We start from the raw sequence: 24,464 nt of genomic DNA on the forward strand, positions 1-24,464 counted from the left end.
GATACAAAAATAAAAAAGTGTATTTTCATTGTTTTATCTAAACCAGATCTAGTGTTATATTCTCCTATATTCAATTCACATTTACACAAACTTCAGAGTGTTTTCTTTCAAATGGTACCAAGAATAAGCATATCCTTGATTCTGTGCCTGAGCTACGGGCTGTTCGATTTGGGTATGTCTTCAGGCGGAAATTGCAAAGTAGGGGGGGGTAGTAGCTCTAAGAGTCGCAGAGATACGCTTCCCCTGGCTCAGGCCATCCCCCCACAAAACACACACAACCATAAGTTGATTGATTAATTGGAGGCAGCTTGTGTCAATTAAAAAAAAAAATCCTAGGATTTTCTACCTGTGGATAATGCTGTAAATAAAAAAAGAAAAGCAAAGTGCCTCAAAAGCACGGCACCAATTAGAGATCGACACGGTTATTTGAATATGTGAACAGACGTTAGTATTCGATGACTTGAGTTAGAGATATTTTTGGGGGGCCTATTTTAACAATGAAAAAAGCAGTCTAGATTACATTTTCCTTTTGAGCTATATATATATATATCGCGTCAAAAGTTGACGCCTACTCAGTCAAGGTTCTTTATTTTTTTTTATTCTACATTGTAGAAGACATAACATATGGAATCATGTAGTAACTAAAAAAAGTTTGACGAATCTAAAATACATTTTTATTTGTTAAAGTAGCCACCCTTTGCACGCTCTTCAAAATGTATGTCACATGCGCCAAATACAACACCTGGTGAACTGCTTACTTACAAGCCCTTACTAACAACGCAGTTAAGAAAAAGTAAAAAAATAATGAAAAGAGCAGCATTAAAATAACAGTAGTGAGGCTATATAGAAGGGTTAATGTGCAGGGGCACAGGTTAGTCAACGTAATATGTACATGTAGGTAGAGCTGAAATGACTGTGCATACATAGTGAGCAGTAGCAGCATAAGGGGGGGGGGGGGGGGTGGCAATGCAAATAGTCTGGGTAGCCATTTGATTAGATGTTCAGGAGTCTTATGTCTTGGGGGTAGAAGCTGTTGAGAAACCTCTTGGACTTAGACCTGGCACTCCGGTACCGCTTGCCCTGCATTAGAGAGAAGTTTATGACTAGGTGGCTGGTGTCTGCCTTCCTCTGACACCGCCTGGTATAGAGGTCCTGGATGGCAGGAAGCTTGGCCCCAGTGATGTACTGGGCCGTGCACACTACCTCTCTTAGTAGCTTGCGGTCGGAGGCCGAGCAGTTGCCATACCAGGCAGTGCTACAACCAGTCAGGATGCTCTCGATAGCGCAGCTGTAGAAACTTTTGAGGATCTCAAGACCCATGTCAAATCTTTTCAGTCTCCTAAGGGGGAATAGGCGGTGTCATGTGCTCTTCACGACTGTCTTGGTGTGTTTGGACCATAATATTTTGTTGGTGATGTGGACGCCAAAGAACTTGAAGCTCTCAACATGCTCCACTACAGGCCCGTCGATGAGAATCAGAACTTGCTCGGCCCTCATTTTCCTGTATTCCACGATCATCTCCTCGGTCTTGATCACATCGCGGAAGAGGTGGTCCTGGCACCACACTATCAGGTGGCTGACCTCTTCCCTATAGTTCATCGTTGTTAGTCATCAGGCCTACCACCGTTGTGTTGTCTGCAAACAAATGGTGTTAGAGTCGTGCTTGCCAACAGTCATGAGTGAACAGGGAGTACAGGAGGGGACTAAGCACGCACCCAAGGGCCTCCCCCGTGTTGAGGATCAGCATGGCAGATGTGTTGTTGCCTACCCTTACTACCTGGGGACGGCCTGTCAGGAAGTCCAAGATTCAGTTGCAGAGGGAGGTGTTCAGTCCCAGGGTCCTTAGCAATGAGCTATGAGGGCACTATGGTGTTGAAAGCTGAGCTGTAGTCAATGAATAGCTTTCTCACATAGGTGTTCCTTTTGACCAGGTGGGAAAGGGCTGTGTGGAGTGCAATAGTGATCGCATCATCTGTGGACCTGTTGGGTTGGTATACAAATTGGAGTGGGTCTAGGGTTGCTGGGATGATGGTGTTGATGTGAGCCATGAAAAGCCTTTCAAAGCACTTCATGGCTACAGACGCGAGTGCTACGGGTCTGTAGTCATTTAGGCAGGTTGCCTTAGTGTTCTTGGGCACAGGGACTACGGTGGTCTGCTTGAACCATGTAGGTATTACAGAATCATCCAGGAACAGGTTGAAAATGTCAGTGAAGACACTTGCCAGTTGGTCAGCGCATGCTCGGATTACACGTCCTGGTCATCCATCTGGCCCTGCGGCCTTGCGAATGTTGACCTGTTTAGAAGGACTTACTCACATTGGTTACAGCAAGGGTGATCACAGTCCGGGACAGCTGGTGCTCTCATGCAATCAGTGTTACTTGCATTGAAGCATGTATAGAAGTCATTTAGCTCCTCTGGTAAGCTTGTATCACTGGGAATCTCGCAGCTGGGCTTCACTTTGTAGTACATACTCTGCATGCCCTGCCACATCTAACAAGCATCAGAGCCAGTGTAGTATGATTCAATCTTAGTCCTGTATTTAGGCTTTGCCTGTTTGATGGTTTGTCTGAGGGCAAAGCAGGATTTCTTATACGCGTTCGGGTTAGCGTCCCGTTCCTTGAAATCTCTACCTTTTAGCTCAGTGTGGATGTTGCCTTTAATCCATGGCTTCTGGTTGGGGCATGTACCTAAGGTCACTGTGGGGACAACGTTATTGATGAAGCCGGTGACTGATGTGATTTACTCCTCAATGCCATCGGATAAACCCTGGGAACATATTCCAGTTTTTGCTGGAACAGCAAAAAACAGTCCTGTGGCTTAGCATCTGTCATCTGACCACTTCCATATTGAGCAAATCACTGGTACTTCCTGCTTTACTTTGGATTGTAAACTTTGAATTGTAAGGATTGTATAATTATGGTCAGATTTGTAAAATGGAGGGCGAGACCTCTTTACCCATCTCTGTGTGTGTGGCATGAAGGTGGTCTGGCGTTTTAAATGTCCCTGCATTAAAGTCCCCGGCCACTAGGAGCACTGCCTCTGGATGAGCATTTTCTTGTTTGCTTTATACAGCTCATTGAGTGCGGTCTTCGCACCACCATCGGTTTGTCGTGGTAAATGGATAGCCATGAAAAATATAGATGAACTCTTTTGGGATAGTGGGCAGCATTTTCACTTTTGGATGAATAGCGTGCCCAGAGTCAACTGCCTCCTACTCTGTCCCAGATGCTAATATATGCATATTATTAGTAGTATTTGATAGAAAACACTGAAGTTTCTAAAACTGTTTGAATGAGGTCTGCCAGTATAACAGAACTCATATGGCAGGCGAAAACCTGAGAAAAATCCAACCAGGAAGTGGGACGTCTGAGGTTTGTAGTTTTTCAAAGCTTGGCCTACCGAATACAGTTGGATATGGATAATGTTGCACTTCCTACGGCTTCCACTAGATGTCAACAGTCTTCAGAACCGCGTTTGAGGATTCTACTATAAAGGAGGGGCTCATGAGACCTCTGAGTCAGTGGTCTGGCAGAGAGCCTTGGTCTCATGACGCGCGCTCCCGACCGATGTACTTCTCTTCAGACAAAGGAATTCTCCGGTTGGAACATTGATGTTTTATGTTAAAAACATCCTAAGGATTGATTCCATACATCGTTTGACATGTTTCTAAAGGACTGTAACGGAGAGAGCTAGAAATATTTTTCATATCATTGAGAATGACAGTTCCTCAATGTGATGTAAAAAAACATACTTAAATGTGCTTGCTGTTTGAGGTGAAGAAAACATTACTTTGAGAAGCTTCGAAGGTCATTAGTGGAGGTGTTTTAAGCCAAATCAGAAATACTATATCAGATCCAAATGGGAACATTTATATGCCTACATTTGAACACATGCCAGGAAGCCTACAGGCCTACCTCAAAATGTAAATCAGGTGGGTCCTTACAACATTGACAATAGCACCTCCAAACAAAAGACAAGAACTAAACTGAATTGACAAAACTCAAATGGATTGAAATAAACTAAAACTTGTTTCTCACAAGTTTTGCATAGGTTGTGCACTCTGCAAACAATGTGTCCATTCCAACAACGGTAAAAGGAATAATATTGAATGCATTAACAGAAATTCCCATAACCAAACATTGTAGATTAGAAATAACAGGAATTAACGGTAAATGTACTACTGATGATATACAATGCATTTCGGAAAATATTCAGACCACTTTACCTCTTCCACCTTAGTCTTATTCTAAAAGATTAAATAAAACAATTAACACACAAAAACCCATAATGGAGAAAGTGAAAACAAGTTTCACAAATGTATTACAAATAAAACAGACACTTTATTTACATAAGTATTCAGACACTTTGCTATGAGACTCGAAATTGAGCTCCGGTGCATCTTGTTTCCATTAATCATCGTTGAGATGTTTCTACAACTTCGTTGGAGTCCACCTGTCGTAAATTCAATTGATTGGACGTGATTTGAAAAAAGGCACACACACACCTGTCTATACAAGAAGGACCCACCGTTGACAGTGCATGTCAGAGAAAAAAAAATATCATGCCATGAGGTCGAAGGAACAGTCTGTAGAGCTCCGAGACAGGATTGTGTTGAGGCACAGATCTGTGGAAGGGTACTAAAAAACATTTGCAGCATTTAAGTTCCAAGAACACAATTGCCTCCATCTTTCTTAAATGGAAGAAATTTTGAACCACCATGACTCTTCCTAGAGCTGGCCCGCCCGGTCAAACTGGGGGGGGAGAATGGCCTTGATCAGGGAAGTGACCAAGGACCCGATGGGCCTGAATGCCAAGCATCACATCTGGAGGAAACCTGGCACCATCACCATGGTGAAGCATGGTGGTGGCAGCATCACACTGTGGGGATGTTTTACATCAGCAGGGACTAGGAGACTAGTCAGGATTGAGAGTAAGATGAACAGAGCACATTTATATACCTACATATAAATGTATGTAGATCCTTGAAGAAGTCCTGAGTACTCTGGAGCAGGTTCTCAGACTGGGGCAAAGGTTCACCTTCCAACAGGACAACAACCCTAAGCACACAGCCAAGATAATGTAGGAGTGGCTTCGGGACAAGTCTCTGAATGTCCGTGAGTGGCCCAGCCAGAGCCTGGACTTGAACCTGATTGAACATATTGAAACCTGAAAATAACTGTGCAGCGACATTGCCCATCCAACTGGAGAGCTTGAGAGGATCTGCAGAGAAGAATAGGACAAACTCCTCAAATAAATGTGTGCCAAGCTTGTAGCGTCACACCCAAGACTGGAGGCTCCTATCACTGCCAAAGGTGCTTCAACAAAGTACTGCGTAAAGGGTCTGAATACTTATGTAAATGTTATTTTAAAAAATAAACTTGCAACTATTTCTAAACACCTGTTTTTAGTTTGAGGAAAATAAACAATTAACTCAATTTTAGAAATAAGCTGTAACGTAACATTGTGAAAAAGGTTATGGGGTTTGAATACACTATGTAATGGTGAGATGATATACACTAACAATTCACGTTGCGAAACAATATATGCACACATTGGCAGGAGAGCGCGCATTCTGGAGCAATTAGTGCATTGTGCATCTGGGCGCAGCATGGTCAATCTGATGTCTGCATTGTCTATATAGAATTTACGGTGATACGGCCTCTGCAGAAGTCAGGGAATTAATACTTCTTGCACATTGCGGAGCAGTTGTCAAGGAAGTGAGTTTATGCATCGCACCCACCTACCAATGATAATGTGGAGCTATACAAAGCCCTCCGCATGGTTACAACATTTGGGAGCCGCATGGCGATGCTTTACAGAGCTGAATTTGGCATCTGCATGCCTCCCGAGACACCGCAATTGCGTCACACCGACTAGATTTTCAGAACTAGACTAAAAGACAATGTATGCTTGGCCTCCACAATGGATTAGTTTCATCCCGGACAACAACAAAAAACCGTGTGTGTATATACAGTGCCTTGCGAAAGTATTCGGCCCCCTTGAACTTTGCGACCTTTTGCCACATTTCAGGCTTCAAACATAAAGATATAAAACTGTATTTTTTTGTGAAGAATCAACAACAAGTGGGACACAATCATGAAGTGGAACGACATTTATTGGATATTTCAAACTTTTTTAACAAATCAAAAACTGAAAAATTGGGCGTGCAAAATTATTCAGCCCCTTTACTTTCAGTGCAGCAAACTCTCCAGAAGTTCAGTGAGGATCTCTGAATGATCCAATGTTGACCTAAATGACTAATGATGATAAATACAATCCACCTGTGTGTAATCAAGTCTCCATATAAATGCACCTGCACTGTGATAGTCCGTTAAAAACGCAGAGAGCATCATGAAGAACAAGGAACACACCAGGCATGTCCGAGATACTGTTGTGAAGAAGTTTAAAGCCGGATTTGGATACAAAAAGATTTCCCAAGCTTTAAACATCCCAAGGAGCACTGTGCAAGCAATAATATTGAAATGGAAGGAGTATCAGACCACTGCAAATCTACCAAGACCTGGCCATCCCTCTAAACTTTCAGCTCATACAAGGAGAAGACTGATCAGAGATGCAGCCAAGAGGCCCATGATCACTCTGGATGAACTGCAGAGATCTACAGCTGAGATCTACAGCTGTCCATAGGACAACAATCTGTCGTATATTGCACAAATCTGGCCTTTATGGAAGAGTGGCAAGAAGAAAGCCATTTCTTAAAGATATCCATAAAAAGTGTTGTTTAAAGTTTGCCACAAGCCACCTGGGAGACACACCAAACATGTGGAAGAAGGTGCTCTGGTCAGATGAAACCAAAATTGAACTTTTTGGCAACAACGCAAAACGTTATGTTTGGCGTAAAAGCAACACAGCTGAACACACCATCCCCACTGTCAAACATGGTGGTGGCAGCATCATGGTTTGGGCCTGCTTTTCTTCAGCAGGGACAGGGAAGATGGTTAAAATTGATGGGAAGATGGATGGAGCCAAATACAGGACCATTCTGGAAGAAAACCTGATGGAGTCTGCAAAAGACCTGAGACTGGGACGGAGATTTGTCTTCCAACAAGACAATGATCCTAAACATAAAGCAAAATCTACAATGGAATGGTTCAAAAATAAACATATCCAGGTCTTAGAATGGCCAAGTCAAAGTCCAGACCTGAATCCAATCGAGAATCTGTGGAAAGAACTGAAAACTGCTGTTCACAAATGCTCTCCATCCATCCAACCTCACTGAGCTCGAGCTGTTTTGCAAGGAGGAATGGGAAAAAATGTCAGTCTCTCGATGTGCAAAACTGATAGAGACATACCCCAAGCGACTTACAGCTGTAATCGCAGCAAAAGGTGGCGCTACAAAGTATTAACTTAAGGGGGCTGAATAATTTTGCACGCCCAATTTTTCAGTTTGATTTGTTAAAAAAAGTTTGAAATATCCAATAAAATGTCGTTCCACTTCATGATTGTGTCCCACTTGTTGATTCTTCACAAAAAAAGTTTTATATCTTTATGTTTGAAGCCTGAAATGTGGCAAAGTTCAAGGGGGCCGAATACTTTCGCAAGGCACGTACGTACGTACGTACGTACGTACGTACGTACGTATATACATATACACACACACACACACACACATATACATATATATATATACACGTATATATACACATATATGTGGGGCAGAAAAGTATTTAGTCAGCCACCAATTGTGCAAGTTCTCCCACTTAAAAGATGAGAAGCCTGTAATTTTTATCAGTTGAAGTGTACCTATGACAGACAAAATTAGATAGAAAAAAAAAAAATCCAGAAACACACACATTGTAGGATTTTGAATGAATTTATTTGCAAATGGTGGAAAATAAGTATTTGCTCAATAACAAAAGTTTGTCAATACTTTGTCATTGCCAACAAAGGGTATATAACAGAAGTCAAACGTTTTCTGTAAGTCTTCACAAGGTTCACACACTGTTGCTGGTATTTTGGCCCATTCCTCCATGCAGATCTCCTCTAGAGCAGTGATGTTTTGGGGCGGTTGCTGGGCAACACGGACTTTCAACTCCCTCCAAAGATTTTCTATGGGGTTGAGACCTGGAGACTGGCTAGGCCACTCCAGGACCTTGAAATGCTTCTTACGAAGCCACTCCTTCGTTGCCCGGGCGGTGTGTTTAGGATCATTGTCATGCTGAAAGACCCAGCCACATTTCATCTTCAATGCCCTTGCTGATGGAAGGAGGTTCACACTCAAAATCTCACGATACATGGCCCCATTCATTCTTTCCTTTACACAGATCAGTCATCCTGGTCCCTTTGCAGAAAAACAGCACCAAAGCATGATGTTTCCACCCCCATGCTTCACAGTAGGTATGGTGTTCTTTGGATGCAACTCAACATTCTTTGTCCTCCAAGCACAACGAGTTGAGTTTACCAAAAAGTTATATTTTGGTTTCATCTGACCATATGACATTCTCCCAATCTTTTTCTGGAGCATCCAAATGCTCTCTAGCAAACTTCAGACGGGCCTGTACATGTACTAGCTTAAGCAGGGGGACACGTCTGGCACTGTAGGATTTGAGTCCCTGGCGGCGTAGTGTGTTACTGATGGTAGGCTTTGTTACTTGGGGTCCCAGCTCTCTGCAGGTCATTCACTAGGTCCCCCCGTGTGGTTCTGGGATTTATGCTAACCGTTCTTGTGATCATTTTGACCCCACAGGGTGAGATCTTGCGTGGAGCCCCAGATCGAGGGATATTATCAGTGGTCTTGTATGTCTTCCATTTCCTAATAATTGCTCCCACAGTTGATTTCTTCAAACCAAGCTGCTTACCTATTGCAGATTCAGTCTTCCCAGCCTGGTGCAGGTCTACAATTTTGTTTCTGGTGTCCTTTGACAGCTCTTTGATCTTGGCCATAGTGGAGTTTGGAGTGTGACTGTTTGAGGTTGTGGACAAGTGTCTTTTATACTGACAACAAGTTCAAACAGGTGCCATTAATACAGGTAACGAGTGGAGGACAGAGGAGCCTCTTAAAGAAGAAGTTACAGGTCTGTGAGAGCCAGAAATATTGCTTGTTTGTAGGTGACCAAATACTTATTTTCCACCATAATTTGCAAATAAATTAATAAAAAATCCCACAATGTGATTTTCTGGATTTTTTTTTCTGTCATAGTTGAAGTGTACCTATGAAAATTACAGGCCTCTCATCTTAAGTGGGAGAACTTGCACAATTGGTGGCAGACTAAATACTTTTTTCCCCCACTGTACACACATATATACACACTGCTCAAAAAAATTAAAAGGGAACACTAAAATAACACATCCTAGATCTGAATGAATGAAATATTCTTATTAAATACTTTTTTCTTTACATAGTTGAATGTGCTGACAACAAAATCACAAAAATGATCAATGGAAATCAAATGTATCAACCCATGGAGCTCTGGATTTGGAGTCACACTAAAAATGAAAGTGGAAAACCACACTACAGGCTGATCCAACTTTGATGTAATGTCCTTAAAACAAGTCAAAATGAGGCTCAGTAGTGTGTGTGGCCTCCACGTGCCTGTATGACCTCCCTACAATGCCTGGGCATGCTCCTGATGAGGTGGTGGATGGTCTCCTGAGGGATCTCCTCCCAGACCTGGACTAAAGCATCCGCCAACTCCTGGACAGTCTGTGGTGCAACAGACTGGTTGGTGGATGGAGCGAGACATGATGTCCCAGATGTGCTCAATTGGATTCAGGTCTGGGGAACGGGCAGGCCAGTCTATAGCATCAATGCCTTCCTCTTGCAGGAACTGCTGACACTACAGCCACATGAGGTCTAGCATTGTCTTGCATTAGGAGGAACCCAGGGCCAACCGCACCAGCATATGGTCTCACAAGGGGTCTGAGGATCTCATCTCGGTACCTAACGGCAGTCAGGCTACCTCTGGCGAGCACATGGAGGGCTGTGCGGCCCCCCAAAGAAATGCCACCCCTTAACATTACTGACCCACCGCCAAACCGGTCATGCTGGAGGATGTTGCAGGCAGCAGAACATTCTCCACGGCGTCTCCAGCCTGTCACATGTGCTCAGTGTGAACCTGCTTTCATCTGTGAAGAGCACAGGGCGCCAGTGGCGAATTTGCCAATCTTAGTCTTCTTTGGAAAATGCCAAACGTCCTGCACGGTGTTGGGCTTTAAGCACAACCCCCACCTGTGGACGTCGGGCCCTCATACCACCCTCATGGAGTCTGTTTCTGACCGTTTGAGCAGACACATGCACATTTGTGGCCTGCTGGAGGTCATTTTGCAGGGCTCTGGCAGTGCTCCTCCTGCTCCTCCTTGCACAAAGACGGAGGTAGCAGTCCTGCTGCTGGGTTGTTGCCCTCCTACGGCCTCCTCCACGTCTCCTGGTGTACTGGCCTGTCTCCTGGTAGCGCCTCCATGCTCTGGACACTACGCTGACAGACACAGCAAACCTTCTTGCCACAGCTCGCATTGATGTGCCATCCTGGATGAGCTGCACTACCTGAGCCACTTGTGTGGGTTGTAGACTCCGTCTCATGCTACCACTAGAGTGAAAGCACCAGCATTCAAAAGTGACCAAAACATCAGCCAGGAAGCATAGGAACTGAGAGGTGGTCTGTGTTTACCACCTGCAGAACCACTCCTTTATTGGGGGTGTCTTGCTAATCGACTATAATTTCCAACTGTTGTCGATTCCATTTGCACAACAGCATGTGAAATGTATTGTCAATCAGTGTTGCCTCCTAAGTGGACAGTTTGATTTCACAGAAGTGTGATTGACTTGGAGTTACATTGTGTTGTTTAAGTGATCCCTTTACTTTTTTGAGCAGTGTATATACACAGACATACGCAGTGGGGAGAACAAGTATTTGATAACCTTCAAAATCGGCAGTGTTTCCTACTTACAAAGCATGTCTGTCATTTTTATCATAGGTACACTTCAACTGTGAGAGACGGAATCTAAAACAAAAATCCAGAAAATCACATGGTAAGATTTTTAAGTAATTAATTTGCATTTTATTGCATGACATAAGTATTTGATCACCTACCAACCAGTAAGAATTCCAGCTCTCACAGACCTGTTAGTTTTTCTTTAAGAAGCCCTCCTGTTCTCCACTCATTGCCTGTATTAACTGCACCTGTTTGAACTCGTTACCTGTATAAAAGACACCTGTCCACACACTCAAAGACTCCAACCTCTCCACAATGGCCAAGACCAGGGAGCTGTGTAAGGACATCATGGATAAAATTGTAGACCTGCGCTACAGGGCAATAGGCAAGCAGCTTGGTGAGAAGGCAACAACTGTTGGTGCAATTATTAGAAAATGGAAGAAGTTCAAGTTCAAGGTCAATCACCCTCAGTCTGGGGCTCCATGCAAGATCTCACCTCGTGGGGCATCAATGATCATGAGGAAGTTGAGGGATCAGCCCAGAACTACACGGCAGGACCTGGTCAATGACTTGAAGAGAGCTGGGACCACAGTCTCAAAGAAAACCATTAGTAACACACAAATCCTGCAGAGCACGCAAGGTCCCCCTGGTCAAGCCAGCGCATGTCCAGGCCCGTCTGAAGTTTTCCAATGACCATCTGGATGATCCAGAGGAGGAATGGGAGAAGGTCATGTTGTCTGATGAGACAAAAATAGAGCTTTTTGGTCTAAACTCCACTCGCCGTGTTTGGAGGAAGAAGAAGGATGAGTACAACCCCAAGAAAACCATCCCAACCGTGAAGCATGGAGGTGGAAACATCATTCTTTGGGGATGCTTTTCTGCAAAGGGGACAGGACGACTGCACCGTATTGACGGGAGGATGGATGGGGCCATGTATCGCGAGATCTTGACCTTCCCTCAGTAAGAGCATTTAAGATGGGTCGTGGCTGGGTCTTCCAGCATGACAACGACCCGAAATACACAGCCAGGGCAACTAAGGAGTGGCATCTTAAGGTCCTGGAGTGGCCTAGCCAGTCTCCAGACCTGAACCCAATAGAAAATCTTTGGAGGGAGCTGAAAGCCCGTATTGCCCAGCGACAGCCCCGAAACCTGAAGGATCTGGAGAAGGTCTGTATGGAGGAGTAGGCCAAAATCTCTGCTGGAGTGTGTGCAAACCTGGTCAAGAACTACAGGAAACGTATGATCGCTGTAATTGCAAACAAAGGTCTCTGTACCAAATATTAAGTTCTGGTTTTCTGATATATCAAATACTTATGTCATGCAATAAAATGCAAATGAATTACTTAAAAATCATACAATGTGATTATCTGGATTTTTGTTTTAGATTCCATCTCTCATAGTTGAAGTGTACCTATGATACAAATTAGACCTCTACATGGTTTGTCTGTAGGAAAACCTGCCAAAATCAGCAGTGTATCAAATACTTGTTCTCCCCACTGAGTGAGTGAGTGAGAGATTATATATATATATATATATATATCACTCACTCACTCACTCAGTGGGGAGAACAAGTATTTGATACACTGCTGATTTTGGCCACTGCAAGTATATGATATATATGTAAGAAGCCTGCAAGTATATGATAATTTAATTTGTCATTATCTTAAATTTTGCGCACAATAATTTATAGTACTTTTCCAACCTTTCACAAATGGCAAATGTATCTTGAATAAATTAAAAAATATATACAAATAAGTGGCCACAGGGAGTAGGCAAAATAAAATAAAAAGTAAAAGAGTCGTCTTCGACTGGCAGCTGTAGTGTTACTGGCGTTGGGAGAAGGGCGGGTGGGCTATGTGAGGTTAAACAGCATGTGAATTTCACGAGCAGGACTGCCGCTTGACAAAGCGGTCTATCGCGGCAGTCCTGTGAATGAGGGACGTCGGTCTCCTCAGTGCTAACTGGGTACTAAATAAAATGAACTCTGAACAGCATGCAAACAATGTGATTTTAGAAACATTTTTAAATGTTATTTGACACATGCCACCCTTGAGTGTTCCATGATAATCTACCTGCTGAATTACCGTTAAAGTGATATCAGCCGAAGAAATCCTCACTAAGTTTGTAAGTACAGTCTCCAGTAGTAAAGGTCTGTGTCTGAAAGAAACTTGGCATTGAAGAAAGCACCGGCGCAAGCAAAATCAATGGGATCTCGAGTTTGCTACACACTTTGAAAAAGCACGCGATCAAACAAAGCTTTGGATGTCCATGATCACGTGGTTGACATTTAATACAAACGTTGGTACTTTTGTATCGGGTCACTTTGAAAATATGAAGCATACCTTGAAGCACCCAGCGCGTCACACCATTTGAGTGACGAAAGATCTGTGCTGGCAGTTGAATCCCCCCCAGATCAAATCAAATGTTATTTGTCACATGAGCCAAATACAACAGGAGTAGACCTTACCGTGCAAGGCTTACTTACAAGCCCTTGGTTATTGTTGGTTAAGAAAATATTTACTAAGTAAACAGAAAGTAACAAAACAATAATGAGGCTGTAGACCTAGACTTGGCACTCCGGTACCGCTTGCCGTGCAGTAGCTGTTCTCTCTGTCTATGACTAGGGTGGCTGGAGTCTGACAATTTTCAGGGCCTGCCTGGTATAGAGGTCCTGGATGGCAGAACACTTGGCCCCAGTGATGTACTGGGCTGTATGCACTACCCTCTATTGCGGCAGGATGCCGACCGGTTGCCATACCAGGCGGAGATGCAACCAGTCAGGATAATCTTAATGGTCCAGCTATAGAACTTTGGAGCCTGAATAAATGTCATAGCTCCTTAGATCCTCAGAGGGGGAAAAGTTGGTGTCGTGCGCTCTTCACAACAGTCTTGCTGTGTTTGGACCATGATAGTTTGTTGGTGATGTGTACATCAAGGAACTTGAAGCGCTCAACCTGCTCCACAACAGCCCTGTCAATGAGAATTGGGCGTGCTCGGCCCTCCTTGTCCTGTAGTCCACGATCATCTCCTTTGTCTTGATCATGTTGAGAGTTTGTCGTCCTGGTAACACACTGCCAGGTTTCTGACTTCCTCCCTATAGGCTGTCTCATTGTTGTTCATGATCAGGCCTACCACCGTTGTCATCAGCAAGGATCCAGTAGGAGGTGTTTAGTCCCAGGGCCCTTAGTTTAGTGATGAGCTTTGAGGGTACTATGGTGTTGAACGGTGTAAAAAGGCAGTGTGGAGTGCAATAGAGATTGCGTCATCTGTTGGCTTTGTATGTAAATTGAAGTGGGTGTCAGGTTACTGGGATGAGGGTGTTGATGTGACCCATGATCAGCCTTTCAAAGCACTTCATGGCTACAGACGTGAAAGCTAAGGGTCGGTAATCACTTAGGGAGGTTGCCTTGGCGTTCTTGGGTACAGGGAGTATGGTGGTCAGCTTGAAACATGTAGGTATTAAGACTGTCAGAGATAGGTTGAAAATGAAAGTGAAGACCCATGCTCTGAGTACACGTCTTGGTAATCTGTCTACTCCCTGTGAATGTTAATGTGTTTAAAGATCTTACTCAAGTCGGCTATGGCGAGCGTCCGCAACAGCTGGTGCTCTCATGCATGCTTCAGTGTTGCTTGCCTCGAAGTGCGCATAGAAGTAATTTAGCTCATAAGGTAGGCTCGTGTCACTGGACAGCTTGCGGCTTGTTTGCCCTTTGTAGTCCATAATAAACTCGTCCCGTTTTCAGGACCCCGTCTTTCAAAGATTATTTGGATTTTTACGAATTACTTCACAGATCTGTGTAAATGGTTTAAACACTGTTTCCTATGCATGTTCAACAAACCATAAACAATTAACGAACATGCACCTGTGGTACAATCGTTATGAAACTAACTGCTTAGACTGTAGGCAATTAAGGTCACAATTATGAAAACGTAGGACACTGAAGAGGCCTTTCTACTGACTCTGAAAAACACCAAAAGAAAGATGCCCAGATGCCCAGGGTCCCATCTGAGTGAAAGTACCTTAGGCATGCTGCAAGGAGGAATGAGGACTGCAGATGTGGCCAGGGCAATAAATTGCAATGTCCGTACTGTGAGACGCCTAAGACAGCGCTACAGGGAGACAGGACGGACAGCTGATCATCCTCGCAGTGGGAGACCACGTGTAACACCTGCACAGGATCGGTACATCCGAAAATCACACCTGCGGGACAGGTACAGGATGGCATAAACTGCCCAAGTTACACTAGGAACTCACAATCCCTCCATCAGTGCTCATACTGTCCGCAATAGGCTGAGAGAGGCTGGACTAAGGGCTTGTAGGCCTGTTGTAAGGCAGGTCCTCACCAGACGTCACCGGCAACAACGTTGCCTATGGGCACAAACCCAACATCGCTGGACCAGACAGGACTGGCAAAAAGTGCTCTTCAATGACGAGTTGCGGTTTTGTCTCACCGAATTTGTGTTTATTGCCGAAGAAATGAGCATTACACCGAGGCCTGTACTCTGGAGCGGGATCAATTTGGAGGTGGAGGGTCCATCATGGTCTGGGGCAGTGTGTCACAGCATCATCGGACTGAGCTTGTTATTGCAGGCAATTTCAACACTGAGTTACAAGGAAGACATTCTCCTCCCTCATGTGGTACCCTTCCTGCAGGCTCATCCTGACATGACCCTCCAGCATGGCAATGCCACCAGCCATACTGCTCGTTCTGTACGTGATTACCTGCAAGGACAACGAAGAGCCCGGATCTCAATCCCATTGAGCACTTCTGGGACCTTTTGGATCGGAGGGTGAGGGCTAGGGCCATTCCCCCCAGAAATGTCTGGGAACTTGCAGGTGCCATGGTGGAAGAGTGGGGTAACATCGCACAGCAAGGACTGGCAAATCTGGTGCAGTCCATGAGGAGATGCACTGCAGTACTTTATGCAGCTGGTGGCCACACCATATACTGACTTACTTTTGATTTTGTTCAGGGAGACATTATTCCATTTCTGTTAGTCACGTCTGTGGAACTTGTTCAGTTTATGTCTCAGTTGTTGAATCTTGTTAGGTTCATACAAATATTTACACAAGTTTGCTGAAAATAAAATGCAGTTGACAGTGAGGACGATTATTTTTTGGGTGAGTTTACTTTGCAAGTCCTGCCACATCCGACGAGCGTAGTCCTGTATTTACGCTTTGCCTGTGATGGTTTGTCTGAGGGCAAAACAGGATTTCTTATAAGTGTTTGAGTTAGAGTCCCGCTCCTTGAACACTCTACCCTTTAGCTCAGTGCGGATGTTGACTAATCCATTGCTTCTGGTTGGGGTATGTACTGTGGGCTCGAAGTCATCAATGCACATATTGATGAAGCCGTTGACTGATGTGGTATATTCCTAAATGCCATCGGATGAATGGTCGGTGCAAGCAAAACAATCATGTAACTTGGCATCTGCGGCATCTGGCCACTTCCGCATTGAAAGAGTCACTGGTACTTCCAGATTTGGTGTTAGTTCTGGCTAATTACAACAACTATTTTTTCTCTCTCAACAAAAAACACTTATCTCCATATCCATTACGATACTCAATTTGTCCGAGTCCTCAGCACACCCCTAGGAAGCTAACCCAGTCTGTATTTTTCCCTCAAGGTGCCCACCGGTTGTTATGGTAAACACCCCACCCGTCTGTAGCAAACAATACTCATGAGTTCATAGAGTTAAGCGTTCTGGTCTTTCTTATTGGTCAGTGAAATTAGTATTTTAGTGCTGTGAAAACACTATTATAGTGTACATTGGCAGTCAGTGCCTTTTAGGATGAGGGAGGACTTTGTTTGAGTATGGTGTGATTCCTATTACAGCATGTTGGATGACTGTCATTCATATTACATTCACCTAAACTTTGTAACATCGAAATGTTTGGTCTATTACATGATATTTTTTTTTTTTTTTTATAAAAAAAAAAAAAAAAAAAAACTGTTAACTATAACCAATATGAGGTTGCTACAACCTAGCCTACGAATGAAAGTTTACAAAGTAGGTGCCCAGTTGAGAGAATTTAGAAATCAAGGGGACTGACAGTGACACATTCAATACCGCCTTGCACACTCTTGCCTGTATCTAACGTATTAAGGGTGTAATCATTAGCCCAACAGTTTTAAACCAGAGTTTGTATTGGACAAATTAAAGTATGTTAATCCCTGTTCCGATACGTTTGCTTCCGTTTAAGATACGTTTTTCAACAAAGTCGCTGAGACGAATGAACCTTGATCTCTGCAAACAGTTCACTTTCATAGCAGCCACATACAACATGCAACAAGCATGATCATTTGCTCATGTATAATTCCTTCTCGCATCTAGACGCCCTCTTCCTCTCACCTTTTCCCTTTGCTTGTGGATCTTAGTGCACAATACAACAGCTGTCTGTGACCAGGTGAAAAACCTTTCCAAGTCAAACCTTCACACATGCTACATCGTTGTCACCATATTAGCTAACGTCATAGTCAACATAGCTAGCTTCTAGAACTAATGTGTTAATAAATGCGATACAATCATGCAGTACAGTGAACAGCAAGCAGTTTAGCAGTTACACCGGCAGGCCCCTCACCACATGTTATGCACTGCAGTGCTAGCTAGCTGTAACTTATGATTTCAGTACTAGATTAATTCTCGGATCCTTTCAGCTCTGATAGTAATTATGACAAGCTCCGTAGGACGTCTTCCAACCTGTCTAAGTCTATGGAAGGGGGTGAGAACCACGAGCCTCCTAGGTTTTGTATTGTACTCAATGAACACAGAAGAGGACGGAACACTAGCTGTCCTCCAGCTACACCATGGTGATGCCTCAACAGCAGTCTGTAGGATTACTGACATTTATTGCAAAACAGTGTGTTTTAATCAATTTGGTGACTTGAATATATTTCATAACATTTTATCTTTAAAATATCACTTTATTGTTTTACTATTTTTATGAAATTCCCTGAGAATTTGGTACCTTCCTGAGGAGCCTCCACTGACAGATCATAATTAAACATATTTCAACTTTACCATTAAGACTAGAGGTCGACTGATTAATTAGGGACGATTTCAAGTTTTCATAACAATCGGAAATCAGTATTTTTGGGCGATTTTTTTTTTTTTTACACCTTTATTTAACTAGGCAAGTCAGTTAACCTCTAGTGACACCCCATCCCGTGAACGGGACAGTTATCATCTGACACTAATTAGCATAACGCAACGGACATAAATCTTCCTAGAAAATATTCTTATTCATGAAAATCACAAGTGAAATATATTGGAACACAGCTTAGCCTTTTGTTAATCACCCTGTCATCTCAGATTTTCAAAATATGCTTTACAGCCAAAGCTAGACAAGCATTTGTGTAAGTTTATCGATAGCCTAGCATAGCAGCAGGTAACCTTGTCATGAAAATCAGAAAAGCAATCAAATTAAATAAATTTACCTTTGATGAACTTCGGATGTTTTCACTCACGAGACTTCCAGGTAGATGCCAGAGTTAATGTTTTCCCAAAATATTGTTTTTGTAGGCGAAATAGCTCCGTTTGTTCTTCAGGTTTGGCTGACAAATCGACCGGAAATTGCGGTTACCACAACACCGAAAAATATTCCAAATTAGCTCCATAATATCGACAGAAACATGGCAAACGTTGTTTATAATCAATCCTCAAGGTGTTTTTCAAATATCTATTCGATAATATATCAACCGGGACAATTGGTTTCTCAGTAGAAGCGATTGGAATAATGGCTACCTCTGTATTTTACGCGAGAATTTCTCTGGGAGCATCAGGTGACCACTTGCGCAATGAAGCCACCTACGGGTATTCTTCAACATAAATGCGTAAAACTACATCACAATGCTGTAGACACCTTGGGGAATATGTAGAAAGCGTAATCTGGTTGATAGGGCACTCACATTCGGAACGCAGGGCTTTCAAAAGATGGGTCACTTCCGGATTGGATTTTTCTCAGGCTTTCGCCTGTAACATCAGTTCTGTTATACTCAGAGAATATTTTTACAGTTTTGGAAACTTTAGAGTGTTTTCTATCCTAAGCTGTCAATTATATGCATATTCTAGCATCTTGTCCTGACAAAATATCCTGTTTAATTTGGGAACGTTATTTTTCCAAAAATGAAAATACTGCCCCCTAGTACCAACAGGTTAAGAACACATTATTTTCAATGACGGCCTGGGAACGAGGCAGAACGATAGATTTTTACCTTGTCAGCTCGGGGGATCTAATCTTGCAACCGTACAGTTAACTAGTCCAACGCTCTAACCACCTGCCTCACGAGGAGCCTGCCTGTTACGCGAATGCAGTAAGCCAAGATAAGTAGCTAGCTAGCATTAAACTTATCTTATAAAAAACAATCAACAACTGTCGTTGCTCCAATGTATACTTAACCATAAACATCAATGCCTTTCTTAAAATCAATACACAAGTATATATTGCACACAGAGTCAGGGTATACGCAACAGTTTGAGCCGCCTGGCTCTTTGCGAACTAATTTCCCAGAACGTTACGTAATTATGACATAACATTGAAGATTGTGCAGTGTAACAGGAATATTTAGACTTATGGATGCCACCCGTTAGATAAAATACGGAACGGAATAAACTTTGTTTTCGATGTGGTAGTTTCCGGATTTGACCTAAGTCTCGTATTTCTGTGTGTTTATTATAGTTAAGTCTATGATTTGATATTTGATAGAGCAGTCTGACTGAGGGCTGGTAGGCAGCAGCAGGCTCGTAAGAATCAAGGGGAGATGGTTTAGAGAGAAATAGTCGACGCGTTATAATTCCTGTAATAACTTGCGGCTGAACTTGAAAGGGGTTTGTTATTTTACCATCCATGTCCTCCGTAGAGAATGTCTTGATCTACTTCAAATAAGGTCTGTGTTTCGTGCAGGCCTAAAGCGCCTCAGCGTTTTGATACCCGTGTAAATCTCACATGGATAAGGTAACGCTTATCAAAAATATTTTAATAAATCCACTCTACAAAAAAAAAAAAAAAAACGATCTTTGCTTATATTTAGCCAATATTGATCAGAGTTATCTTGTACTATGGATATCTACACAGTTATAAAATTGGCAAGGTGGTGTAAGCCTACACGAAACAGACCTTATTTTAAGTGAATCTAAAAATATCCTATGGAATAAATGAATGAAGGAACCGCTTTTCAGATTTTGCTAGGTGTCATGGGAATTATGACTCGCACTTTGGTAGTCAATTCTTACCATGTCCATTATTAAAATAGGATTTCCTACATATAGAAATTAAAGTTTTTGTTTTCAACATTCATCACAGGGAACAGTTCAGAGTATTTGTCTCCTAAACAGACTCTTTAAGTATCATTGTCACTTCAGTGTGTGTGTGCGTTTTACAGATGGCAGAGAAAAGCAGAGCACCAGTGTGGGACTACTACATGGAATTGGCACCAGGGAAAGCAAGGTGTCTTATTTGTGATAAAGATGTAAGCATGGGGTCAGCAACGGCTAAATAAATAAAAAAATCCCACCAACCTGTGGAATCACCTTAACACCCATCCGAAAGCCCATATGTATTATATTAAGTTAAAATAAAAGTGGTCATTGTTCATTCAGTATTGTTGCAATTGTCACACACACACACACACACACACACATACATACATACATACATACATACATACATACACACACACACACACACACATTTTAAAATTGGCAGATTAATCGGTACCGGCTTTTTTTTTTGTCCTCCAATAATCGGTATCGGTGTTGAAAAATCCTAATCGGTCGACCTCTAATTATGACTGTTTATAATATAAGGCACCATTTCACTCAATACAAAAGTAGTGCTGGTTGATCGCACTAAGACATAAAAAAAAAAAAAAAATCACCTTTCTGCCTTTTCGTCTATGGAAATGTAATGGCATAACGTGCTTGATGTCATTCCGAATAATCGAAAAAGGTCGGACAGAAGAAAAATCGAACAGTAAAAACATTACTATGATAGAGTAAACACGACTCTAATTCAGTCAGAGAGCTAAGTATACGTCCCTGCCCTCGTTCGATTATTTGAGTAGCTAGTAGACACTCTAAAAGTGAGTAAAGTCATCAACATTCAAACAAGCCAAGTAGATAACGTTAGCCGGCTAGCAGCATTGTTCGGCTGGCCAGAACATTCGAAACAAGAGCCGATGTAACGTTAGCTAGCTGGCTACGTTTCTTGAGGCCAGACAGACATTCCTGAGTCGAGGAACAGGAGATAACACAATACTGTACTGACAAACCGGCGAGTAACTAACGTTACCTAGTTGTAAAGTCAGCCATTTAAACACCATGCCACCATGGCTTGCTATCATTTCCCCTACATCATAGGTCCTGAATGTGTGTAGCTACCTTTTTGTTGTGCGAACCGCTGCCTCCTTGCACCACTCAGCAGCGCCGATAACTTCAATCAAATGCGAGCAGAGACACACTTTCTTCATACAGCAATTAACGGGAAGTGCACTCTTTGGAATATTGCTTTGACAGCTACAATTGCAGTCAAGCGTTGGCCAAAGTAAAATGGCAACCGTTGGGGGTGTTTCCGTTTTGAAGACCTGAAAGAGAAGAGGGGCGGAGTTTAGAATGCAATAGGGACGGCACTTCAAGCTAAGCACGCCCATTAGACCTTATCAGTGTCCGATCCGTGCCCAGAAAAAAGGGAAAGAAGGCGTGATTTAGGCGTGGTCAGGAACAGGAAAGGGGTTGGGCAAATTTAAGGGAGGCAAACTTCCATGCCTTTTGTGAAAAAAAAGGTAAGGGGTGAGCTAGCTAGCAATCTTTGTGAGATAATGAGAGGGTTGAAAGGACAATTTAAATTATTGCATTTTCAGTGTTAATTTAGCCATTAGATTAATATGTATTTATGTTTCTAAATTCATGAATGGGATAACGATTAAACATGTTTTTTTTGTATGTATGTTAATTTTGACATACAACTAAATGGAATGTTAGCTAGCTTATTCTAAGGGTTGAAGAATTGTTTCTGACCAAAATGCACATGAATGATGCCGCGTTCAGGTTCAGATGCTAGTCAGAACTAGAAAACTCAGACAGTTCCAACTTGCTAACTGGTTAAATGCGACACGTGTATAACTACATCCAGTTAGCAAGTCGTGGTTTCCCGACGAGCACCTGAACGCGACATTAAAGGATGCAGTCTTTGAGGGGGCAATAATAAAGCATTGTATTCGTTTGTCGGCCATTTACATAAAAATTTTACTAGGTGATAGCAATAGAAAGAGGATCTCTGCATTAATAAGCAGCTCAATTTCACAATTTTATAAACCATTCAGTGTAAAATAAAATAAAAAAACTGACAATTGGACTTTGATTAAGAAATTCTGGTTTAATGTAGTCAATGTTATCACCTTATCATTTGTCTAAAGGTTATAGGAATGACTGTTACGACACTGAAAAGTTTAGAGTTATTGTGAAGCCAGGCTTTTTTAAACCTCCCCTCCCCCATTTATCGTCTCTCCACTGTGATGACAGATGTGAGCAGTATGGCACAAAATGGCTGCCAAGAATAATCAAAATGGCTGCTACAGACTGTGAATATGAGGTGTAATTACTGCATAGTACTTAAATAGTTTTGGGAAAAAAATTATGTATTTACATAAATGTCTACATATGCTACCCTGGAAAATAATATCTTAAATGAAACCAAGGAATGAGGAGAACCTTGATCCTACCACAGGCAACCAAGTGCTTGCTGCCTGGGAGGTTGTTAGAAATTGATACAAAATGAAGGTTTCTGAAATCTAATGTTGATGTCCCCCAATAAAAACATAGTCTCTCTATACATCCGGGTTGCTCCCACAATTTTCAATTGACTTAAGGTTGCTTTCAAAACAACTCGGAAAATCGGAAAACTCGGAGCTCATTCGTCTACGAGTTTTCAAGTCGGGCATTTCAGAGTTTCAGAGTTCCGAGTTGTCTTGAAAGCGGCACTGTCTGTATGTAATATAACATCAGTTTGGCATAGAAACTATGTCACTACTTTATACGCTTGAATAAAATGCAAAATAGTAGCTAGCAAAATGGAGATCACGGAGGTTATTTTTAATGACTGCGTTTCACAAGTAACTAGTTTGAGTCAAGTTCCTCACCAAAACCACTTAACGTTTTGCCTGCAAACTTTGGTTTCGAATCGCAACGTTCTCGCATGTCTGCCTCGTCATTTATTGGGAGAGTTCCATACAACCTTTTAAAGACAGAAAAGTAGAAATCGGATTTTTACAAATTAAAGACGGGCCTGATGGACACAGAAAATGTTTAGGTAGACTTTCCAAATGTCGGCAAAACACACTAGACAAGGTGGGATCATTTTGTTTCGGTAAAATTAAATATTCAAGAAATGTCGGTGACAATATTGATAGCCTAATAACCATCATATGAAAGTAATATTAAATCAATTATGAACTTTACAGGGTGGTGAAAATTCAAGGAGATAGATGAGTTTGATGCTGCTTTCCAATACATATCGAGGGTCTTATTTTGGTGACATGATCATCAATGCTTGGCTTTGACACAAATGTAATCTCATGTAGGCTGTACATGCACTCTAAACAGCAGCGCGAAAATAACAGTACCAATACCAGAGTGGGCACACTGGCTACAAAACGCTTTATTTTTTACCCGAGAAACCATCAGTAGAATTGAAAATGCGATGGAAACCCATTTAACCTGTATTCTTTATTAGGTACATGGGATTAACTGCTAAATGTATTTGTATGTGCGCTACGTGATCACGCACAGCCTGCAACAAGTCAGTTAGATGGAGACCTCTCTGGTGGTCATATTATTTTTATGTGGAGTTTAGAATATCTGCATGAAAATATGTCGCCAATTCGAAGGAAAGCTAGTTTTTTTTATTTATTGGAAAGGAGCTCATCACCGTGCTCGTTCACCACCCTGTGAATTTCGTAATTTATTTAAACTATAGCCTAAAACTGCATGCTTTCCTGAGTCGTAATGGAAGGACCACACACCATATTATCGCTTGACTCGAAGTTTACTTCGATATGGTGGTTATTATATCAATATTTTTAGCATAAAGACGTTTCCACCGCCATTTCTCGCATAATACGTTTTACTGACAGAAAGATCCCACCAGGAAGAAATTAAAAAGAATCTGTCCGCATTTATAATTGTACCAAACTCCCTTTTCCTATCATAGATGTCATGATTTAAAAATATATATTGTATGACTAGTCGCATAAAAACTGCCCGGAAAAGTGGTTAATGCCGAGGGTCGGTTTTACGAGACTTAATAAAAATATGGAGATTTTGTAAAACAATTAATAAATAAACGTCCGTAGAGAAGTTTGGAAGGTGAGCAAGATGAAATGTTGAAGAAGACCGAACACTGCAGTGGGAGGGGTTATAGACAGGTGTTAAATGGGGATGGAATAGACTGACATAAAAATACAAATTAGAATGTGAATAGTGCAGATTTGGAAATGGTAAATTAACCCAATTTGGAGACATACCCCTTGTTGTTCACGAGGTCAGCCTGGCCCTGCAACCTACATTCAGAATCCTA

At 42.3% G+C, this 24,464-nt stretch overlaps 1 protein-coding gene across 1 annotated transcript in view; it reads right to left on the reverse strand.

Moving 5' to 3' along the window:
• The window catches only part of LOC139368839 (coiled-coil domain-containing protein 71-like), a 32,426-nt gene extending 11,004 nt beyond the window's left edge, over nucleotides 1–21,422 (reverse strand). Inside the window, exon 1 of the mRNA XM_071108244.1 lies at nucleotides 21,272–21,422. The gene's annotated coding sequence lies outside the window, so the exon portion shown is untranslated. The remainder of the gene's footprint in view (nucleotides 1–21,271) is intronic.
• Between the last annotated feature and the right edge of the window lie 3,042 nt (nucleotides 21,423–24,464).

This window comes from Oncorhynchus clarkii, chromosome 16 (genome assembly GCF_045791955.1).
Source record: "Oncorhynchus clarkii lewisi isolate Uvic-CL-2024 chromosome 16, UVic_Ocla_1.0, whole genome shotgun sequence".
Classification (NCBI taxonomy): Eukaryota; Metazoa; Chordata; class Actinopteri; order Salmoniformes; family Salmonidae; genus Oncorhynchus; species Oncorhynchus clarkii.